Source organism: Triturus cristatus, chromosome 4_1 (assembly GCF_964204655.1).
Source record: "Triturus cristatus chromosome 4_1, aTriCri1.1, whole genome shotgun sequence".
Taxonomy (NCBI): Eukaryota; Metazoa; Chordata; class Amphibia; order Caudata; family Salamandridae; genus Triturus; species Triturus cristatus.
In genome coordinates, this window is record NC_140585.1 from 626,861,853 (window position 1) to 626,871,169 (window position 9,317).

The 9,317-nt window shown below is 48.9% G+C and overlaps 1 pseudogene; it reads right to left on the bottom strand.

Annotated features, from left to right (window-relative positions):
* Nucleotides 1–743: 743 nt before the first annotated feature.
* On the bottom strand, nt 744–3,619 carry LOC146855306 (D-beta-hydroxybutyrate dehydrogenase, mitochondrial-like; annotated as a pseudogene).
* Between the last annotated feature and the right edge of the window lie 5,698 nt (nt 3,620–9,317).

Sequence of the window (9,317 nt, forward strand, 5' to 3'; positions counted from 1 at the left end):
GATGTCGGTCAGGCGTGGGATGTGGTTCCATGACAGGGTCGTGCAGAAGGAGAGGGTTTATGGCCCGTGTATGAGAGAGCGGGGGTGGCCGGCGCACGGGGGATGCTTGCAGCGCCAGGGGAACGCGCTGGCGATCGACAATGAGCGGGGGAGAGAGTGGGGTGCCTAAAATGGCGGCCGTGCGTTCGCTGTGCGTGGCGCTGAGGAGAGGCAAGATGGCGCAGATAATGTTCAGTTTACAAGCTAAATTTCCACACAACTGCATGCTTAAAATGAAGTAAAAATGATTTTCCTTTCAAGATTAAAACCATGGCTGTCACTGAAAGCCAAAAATCCACATACTAATAAACAAAGCATGCTAACGCATTTTAAGAATCTGTGCACACAAAACTGGATCCTCAGCAAGAAAACATTTGGAAATTACATTATAAAGAGATTTTTTTTAGGTAGTGATATCTAAAAAATTGTACAGCCAAATACAACTTGCGTACACAACAGTAAGATTATCGTACACAGAAAACGACTGTAGGAAACTTATTGGGAAACCCAAGCCATTTATTTTCTACAAGATAACTTTACACAACAATCAACAAAAATTCTGCCACTTCAGGAAGAGACTCAAGATCTGGCTTTTTGACTAAGTTCAACAATCGAGTGCCCGGAAACCCTCACAGGTGATAAGCCGTGCTTTACAAGTACTGATTGGTTGATTGAATGACATGACAAAAAATGTAGATATATGCTCAGTAAATATATATCCGGTCAGCGATTGCAGCAGGCAAGTGGCTCATGATCTGGGTCCTAATCCACCAGTAAGTATCTGAGGGGATGTATCGTGACCAAGGCAGCTTCGAAATGAGAACATCCATGAGGTCATTGATAACAAGACAGATGTCTTTAATTCCACTGTTCACAAAGGCTTTTATCAAAATCATGCAACGAGAGAAGTACGATTTCCCATAGTCCTCTCGCACACTTTCTCTGGCTTCGCTCCACATGTCTTCAGCGCGAGCTTCCACTCCTTCCTGCATCAGAATGCCAGTGGCTGCAATGAAGTTACCCAGCTCAACGACAAACACTTTAACGCCCCAGCGTTACATTTCCTGACATAGGCAATCGGAGAAGGCCTGGACACCATACTTGGATATGCAGTAGCAAGAGGAAGATGGACTGCCCTTTCTTCCAAGCATGCTCGCCATATTGACAACCCGACCTTTCGCTCAGTGAATAAGGGCCAGAAAAGCTTTAGTTATGCGTACTGTTCCCCACAAATTTACATCAGTCACTTCCTTGTACTTTTCTAAACTCGTAAATAACACCTCTCTCAGAGGAGTGGACACTCCAGCATTGTTTACGACACCCCACAGGCCTTTATCAGGTTACTTAGGTTTTTAGTTACAAACTCTACTGCTTGAGTGACTTGTTCTTCAGTGCACACATCTAACTGCAGAACTTTCATGCGTTTGAGTTTAAGTTTTCCAACACTGTTGCTCCACCCCCATTTTTAGGTCTCGCCTAGCAGCGCGCACGCGCTGCATAGGCAAAAAGACCTTTAGCCATCGCTTCGGCTTTTCAGCCAAAAACAAGCACGCGTTCCATTGCCTTCAAAGGCAACATGAGCACGGCGGGAGATTCACTTGCGGGAGCGCGCGGCACCATATGGTAGCAATTATCGCTCCTGGTGTTGCTCGCTCTCGCAAGTGAAACGCCCGCTTCTTTTTTAACACCGAAATAACGAAAATTCCTTTCAACCGCAAACACGTTACAACATTTCATATGGTTGACGTTCCAAGGTTCAGCATTAATACCTTGTGTAAATTAGTCTGAAGCAAAATGAATGAACATATTTTTATTTGGTTTGACACTGTAAAAGCTAGCCTGAAACATGGTTAACCCATGTATAGAATTACCCCAGCGCATGCCTGTCTTTAACAGCACTGCTCGTGGAATCCCAGGTTTGTTAATTGACAATGATGTGATGAACAAAAACATTCACAACTGCACTCGTCAGAATTTGCATTTGTTTCAAACTTTGAAGTAAGATGTTGAGACTCTGCAAAGTGTGCTTTCTTTTATACATGTATGATATGACCCCAGTCAAATAAAGTGGTTGTTGTTCTGTACCTTTCTAACCCCAATACGTTTTAAATGTTAGGGTGCTCCAGAAATATAATACTTACTAGAACTACTTACTAGAACTAATTGAAGCACTTTAGGGGTACAGTCCTTGTTCTTTGATTCTAAGAGAGGCAGCTTACTGGTCTTCCCTGGTAAAATCAAATCAAAATCAAATCCATGCAATCTGTTATGACTGGCATGATGGCATTCCTCACTTCCTGTCCTAGTGAATGCGATTAGTCTAGTTCAGTACATGATCGAATGGCGTGCTGTTGCACGTGCATGTGTGCATGCGTACACGTGCGTCTGTCTGTCTGTGTGTGTGTCTGTGTATATAGCTGCCCCAGTAGACAGCAGTGCCAATTTTTATTAGCTGGTTCTTCTTTGTTCCTTTGTATGTCGCAGCTCTTGTCCTCGCCCCCATGTCCAGACCATCTTCACTCTTCAGGTCGCTGTGTGTCGAGTTGCGGGTGTGGAGCAGAGAGGAGACCTCTGTGTTTTCCCCACCGGTATGGCGAAGCTCCAACAATAGCTCAGCCTGCGACCTGCAAACGGGCTGTCCCATAAGAAAAGAAAGTATGAGGGTGGCGCCGCCTGCTAACCCTGAGAATTAGGCCATCCCCATATCTTGTGTTCAGCTCAGGTGTATCAGCAGCTGACTTTTGACCCCGTCTAGAGAGAAAGTACATTCACTGCGAGTATTCTGGGATGTTTGCCATCCACGCGGATTCTGAGATACTTGGCCATGGTTACGAGATGTGTGAAGTGAACTTTTCGCATGGTTTTCATCCAATAATTTAACTCCCTGCAACTACAAGTGTATGCATCTTATGCAGTTAACTGGTCAAAATTACCATGCACTAAATCTGCCTCTGTAAAAATGGCAAACTGCAAAGATCATGAGCTGCATTGTGACCAATTTCTTGTGTGGAATTAGCACCAAACAACAATTCTGCCAAGAGCAGGTGGCATTTATACCAAAACATCAATAATCAATAATTTTTCAGTATAATAATAATAATATCCCGCAATTCATTAAAAGTGATCGAGAAAACATCAGTGCACATTAAAAACAATACAACGTCCATTCAAAACAAACAAGCATTGGCATAGCCAATAGGTCTCGCCTTTGTGATCTTATAAGTGTTTAGCCATGCAACAGTTGATGTTGTTGCACCAAGGATATTGTGCTGCATAACTAAATACTTATAAGGTTCCAAAGGCGAGACCTATTGGCTATGCCAATGCTTGTTATCCTTCAGCAGATAACCTGCCCCGGGGTAGAGGTGGCCACACAATGCACAGCACCACCAAGACGCAGTACAGCAACACACCACCAGACACCGAAGCCTCCGTCTGCCCCAGGAGCAGGGGAAGCTGCTGAAGAACTGCAGGCAACCTGAGCCCGGAAGTCAGGGTCAGCCCCAGAGAGAGCTAAATGCAGCAACACTAACGGGGCGGCTTGCTGCAACGAGGAAGCAGATGGAAGCAGAGAGCCCATGTCTGCTGCTACCTGTCTATGTTGTGTTGTCATGTTACATTGGACAGTCGGAGAAAGGCACATTTGGTTTAGGGACGAAAATGACAACTTTCTGAAAGTGGCATCTTCAGAATAGTAAGTTAAAATATGACTTTGCACTTAGAGAGGTTTTTAAATTACAATCCAAATGAGTGAAACAAGTATTTCTCTATCTATTCCCAAACTAAAGTTTTCACTTATTAGGGGTGATAAGGTAACCCCTTGTTAGTCAATGGGAGAGATAGCCTTGCTATAGTGAAAACCAACTTTAGTAATTTTTCACTTTAAGAACATGCAACACTAAAGTACACATGTCCAACATTTTGAATGCCATGCACGCTGCACTATGAGTCTTAACTTAAGGACCTGTGTCAATGACACAATAATATGGTAAACAATATTGTTCACAAAAATATATTGTCAAAAATATTGTTTACCACAATATTGTGTTCCTATACTTCTGAAGGAAATGCAATATTTAAATGCTATCATACATAAAATAAATATAACACAAAATATATATTATAACATTTATACAAACACAAAATATATGTTTATTTATACAAATTGTGTATAAGACCTAATTAATGAAAAATATATATTTTACGGTATCTGTTAGACCTGGCACCTTGGCGTGAGTCTCCCTTCCTCTTTTTGTCGCTGTGCCTCATGTGTTTTTATGGTGTTGGCCGCTCAGCGCGCTGTGCCACTGCCAACCAGTGTCGCGGTGCGAGTGCTCCCTATGTAAATTGTATATGTTGGTTGGATTCCATGATTGGATTGTTTGATTTACTGTCAGACCCCAGTAAAGTGCGCCGGGGGCGCCAGGGCATGTAAATGCGAACACCGCTGGTGGGCTTGCAGCACTGGTTGTGCCACCCACAGAAGCGGCCGGTAAAATATGTCTGAGGTCTGCCATCGCAGAACCTGCGTGCAGTCTGGTACTGACATGCTGACCGGCAAGTGCCCACACTTGCCAGTCCCTAAAACCTTCCCTTAGCTGCATGTTAGTCACCCCTCTGGTAGGCCCACGGGCAGGGTGCGTTGTAAGCCTAAGGTAGGACAAGCCCGGATGCGTGGCATGTCCTAGTAGTGAATTACCGCCATCTTGTTGTTCACTACTGCAAGGCTACCCTGTTCTCATAGACCAGTATGGGCGGCCTGGATTATTACACCCTATGATCCTAACCGACCCAGGGAACATGGTAGAAGATCGAGTTTAGTATGCCTGAACTCGGAATAATAAGGTACATCTTTTCGCAAGGTTTATTTTAATATTCCGGGTTTGCAAATGCCGCTTTTAGAAAGTTGGCCTTTGCTTGCCTAAACCTTTCAGCCGCCTCTGCGTGATGTGTATCTGATGTCTGGCTGGAATGAGTGACAGGGCTGGGGGAACCCAGATGGGCAGGGCTAGGTAGCCTGGTAATGAATAGGACGATCGACAGGTAGATGGGTGGGAGGAGTGCTCCTAGGCTCTGAATAGGACAGTGCTCTGCTACCTCAATGCCGGCTCCGCCCCCTGTGGAGCGTCTGATGACTCTGCCCTGCACTCTGAAAGAAGAAGCCTGCATCGCGTAAACAAAGTGCTCAGAAACCGGACTGAACTAGGCAAGGGCCCCCCTGGCCTGGGAGAACAAAAGATTTGCTGTATAAATGGAGGAGCCCTGCTCCTGAGAAACTAGATCCGCTTTTGACCAAGAAGAATCTCTGCCTGAGGAGGAGGCACCGGGAAAGCTGTAGGAGGAAGACTGTCCCTATCCTGGGGGATTGGCCTGCAGTGGTGACCTTGCTGCCAAAGGAGAGAAGAGAAACTGTTGCTGAAGACTTTCACTTTACTTTTACTTTCAAGACTTGTGCTTTTCCAAAACGATCTCCAAGGGCTTGGAACTGAGCTTGCCCCCTGAACTGAGCCCCAGGACCATTGGGCTCTACCTGATCTTCACTCGCCTGCTGCTGGACTGTGGTGTCCTTTCCCTCGCCGGAGCTGTGACCCTCGTGCCCCAGTCCCTCCTTGAGCCGTGACCAGGACTGCTTAGCCGCCCCCGCCTTGGGAAGAGCCTCGCTCGATCGGAGCCGCTCCCCCTACGCTGTGCTGGGCTGCCCCGTCACCTCGCTCGTTGGAGGCTCGCTGTGCACCTTCACCCTCCCGCCGGAATCGGCGTTTGTGAGCATCTCCAAGCCTCGGACGGCCCGGACGTATCTGCGTGCCCGGCTGCCCCGCTTTGTTCACCCGCCACCTGCAACACCCCGCTCTTGTCGTGAGCCTGAAGATCAGACCCCCATCGTGAAGTGTGGGAGACTCGGACGCCGCCTCGCCCTTCTGTCGAAGGGCCACTGAAATCCCGCCCCCGCCTTTGCGTCAAGAAACAAGGTACTGTACTCACGAACTCGACCGCGAGCTCGCATCGGATCCAGGGTCCGCAACGTTCTTATTTCCCTGTCATCTGCTGTGTGCTTCCTGGGCGCTGCCTCAGCACAAAGTGCGCTGAGGCCTACAGTTACCTTGTGCCCGCCTAAAGAACTTTCCGTAAAACAAAGAGAACTTTACCGTATTTCCAAGAATTGTGGCCCCATCAGTTCAACGTTACTGGGCCTTGTATTTGAATCTGCTGAATCTACATAAAAGCTTATTTTTATATACTTCCTGATTGGAGTCCGTTTGTGGTGCATGCAGGGGGTTTACTGTATGTGTAATTGCATTTGCTTAACCGTGTACGCCTGAGACTTAGCCTAGACTGCTCGCGCCACGCACCTAGAGGGTGAGCAGGGGTTATTCTGGGGAGTCATCCTTCGCCCTGACAAGAAGTAAAGGGTCCCTGCTTGTTGTGGGTTCACACTTGCGTCAACCAGAGCCCCCTCATTTCTAACATTGGTGGCAGCGGTGAGGATTTACGGATTTGCATTTGCGGTTTGCGTATAGTGAACCACTGATCACCACGTAGTGAGAGCAGACCAGTAACACAGCCACAAGACTAGAATTTGTTTTTGTTTTGCCAAGAATCTCCGTTGTTAGAACCATGCCTGGTTCACTTCCCGCCGGAAGGGCAGCTTCTATAATCTCTGGATTTGAGGACATAGATTGGGAAGAAAGCGCACTTCGGAATTATAGCAATGAAGAATTGAAAGGTTTTTGCTCCAAGTTCAGAATTGCCCAAACTGGATTGAAAAACAAGACCCAATTCGTGAAGGCGCTGAGGGCCTGGTATGAGTCAAAGGCACCAGAGAATCAGGTGGAAGTGGTTCCACCAGAAAGTGTCCATGAGTTTGGCCGAGGCCTGTCGCCAGAAGAGTTGGCAGACAGGGCAGCAACCCGGGCACACGAGGTGGAGATGGCAAAACTTCATGGGCAGATGGATATGGAAAAACAAAGACTAGCCATGGAAGAAAAGAAACTACAATTAGAGCATGACATGAAGCTGAGGGAGCTGGAGCTGAAAGCAAAAAAGTTTGGAGCTTAATCCCTCTGGTGGCAGCACACCGCCAGTACCGGCGGAACCAAGAGTTTATATTCCCAAGGATGTAGTGAAGGAGTTCTTCAAGAATGACGACATCGGGCAGTGGTTCAGAGCCTACAAGGTAGCCATGTCTTCCCACCGGGTCCCTTAGAAAGATTGGGGAGCGGGGTTGTGGGGACGGTTCCTGAGTGAAGGGCGGGACACACTGTTAGATTTACCTGCTGATGTTCATAACTCTTATGCCCATATGAAGGAAGCATTGATGGCTAGGTATGGGTTGACCCCTGAGTTATATAGACAGAGGTTTAGGGGTTGCACTAAGATTCCCAATAGTACGTATGTGGAGTATGTGACTTTCTTTTGCAGAGCGCTGGATGGTTGGGTAAAGGGTAGTAAGGTAAATGATTATCAAGGGCTTCTTGATTTAATGGCATGGGAGCACTTGTCCAGTAATTGTTTTCCTGAGCTACGCCAGCACCTGATCGATAGTAGGCTGACTAACCCTAGGAAGCTTGCTGAGGAGGCGGACCGCTGGGTCAGTACCAGGGTCCACAAGGGTACCGTGGGAGATTCCGCCAAAGGTGGGCAGGGTCCCCAGCAGAAGAGTGGGGGGGACAGGGGTAAACAGAAGCAGTTCCAAAAAGGGCCCCAAAATAGTCCCCAAGGGAACCAAGGGAAGGGTTCTCAGCCTCCCCCACCCCAGAAACCGACCGGGGCCCCGACAGGTCCTCCTGTTCAAAAGGGGCCCGTAAGATGTTACAGGTGTAACAATTTGGGGCATTTTGCCTCTGATGTAAAGTGTCCATTGTTTGGTAAACCAGCACCCACTGGTGCTCCATCCCGGCAGGTGACTAGTGTAGCCTTGGGGGAGGAAAGGGATGTCCAAGGTGGGTGGGGTCCCGCAGAGATGTCCCTGGTCTCGCTAGGAGACCGTGAAGTGGTCCCTCCAACCCAGCTGCCTGAGAACACTAAGAAGTACAGGCAGTGGGTGACCATAAACGGCCATAGAGTGGAAGCTCTTAGAGATACAGGAGCCAGTGTGACAGCTGTCAGGTGTCACCTGGTGTCTCAGGAGCAGGTGGTCCCCAATGCATTCTATCCCGTTGTTGCCGCTGACAACACAGAGAGACACTGCAAGGTGGCTCAGGTTCCCTTTGAGTGGGGGGGGGGTCTCTGGTACTCTTCAGGTAGCTGTGAGGCCCGCCATGCCTGTAGACTGTTTGTTAGGGAACGATTTGGAGAGCTCACCTTGGGCTAAGGTGGAGCGGAGTGCTCACCTGGAGATGTTGGGTATGCCGGATTGGGCGTGTGTCACCACGCGGTCCATGGCAGCCAGGAGAGGTACTCAAGAGGTCCTGGAGCCTGAGAGGGAGGCCCAGGAACCGGCCTCAGAGAGAAGGAGCAAGGGGCGCGGGAAGCCGGCCCCTGAAGTTCCCACGGTCCAGGAGGAAGCAGACCTTGAGGGGGATGCCCTGGAGCCTACAGGGGAGCAGATAGCTGAACTGGGAGACCTGCTGGAGCTGACCCATTGGCAGCAGGAAGGGGGTCCCACCAGGGAGGACTTTTGCAAGGCACAGAAGGAGTGCCCTTCTCTCGTGGGTATGCGGCAGCAGGCTGCAGACCAGGCCGCAGGTGATCAGTCAGGATCACATTTAGTTTACTGGGAAAACGACCTCCTATATACAGAGCCTAAGGTTGCTGAGCCTGGGTCAGCCCGTGCGCTGGTGGTACCCCAGGACTTCAGAGCCTTCCTACTGGGGCTGGCTCACGATGTGCCATTGGCAGGGCATTTGGGGCAGGACAAGACCTTTGAAAGGCTTGTCACCCACTTTTATTGGCCTCAAATGCGCAGGAGTTCAGATACTCACTGCAGGACATGCCAGACTTGCCAGGCAAGTGGAAAGAGTGGAAGGAAGCAGAAGGCTCCACTCCAGCCATTCCCTGTGGTCGGTACCCCATTCCAGCGAGTGGGGATTGACATTGTAGGGCCACTGGACCCCAGGACAGCGATGGGCAATAGGTTCATCCTGGTCCTGGTGGACCATGCCACCCGGTACCCGGAAGCCATTCCTCTAAGGACAGTGACGGCCCCCGTGGTGGGACGGGCACTGATGGGAATTTTCTCCCGAGTGGGATTCCCTCTAGAAGTGGTGTCTGACCGAGGTACCAATTTCATGTCCAAGTACATGAAATCTCTTTGGCAAGAGTGTGGTGTAACCTACAAG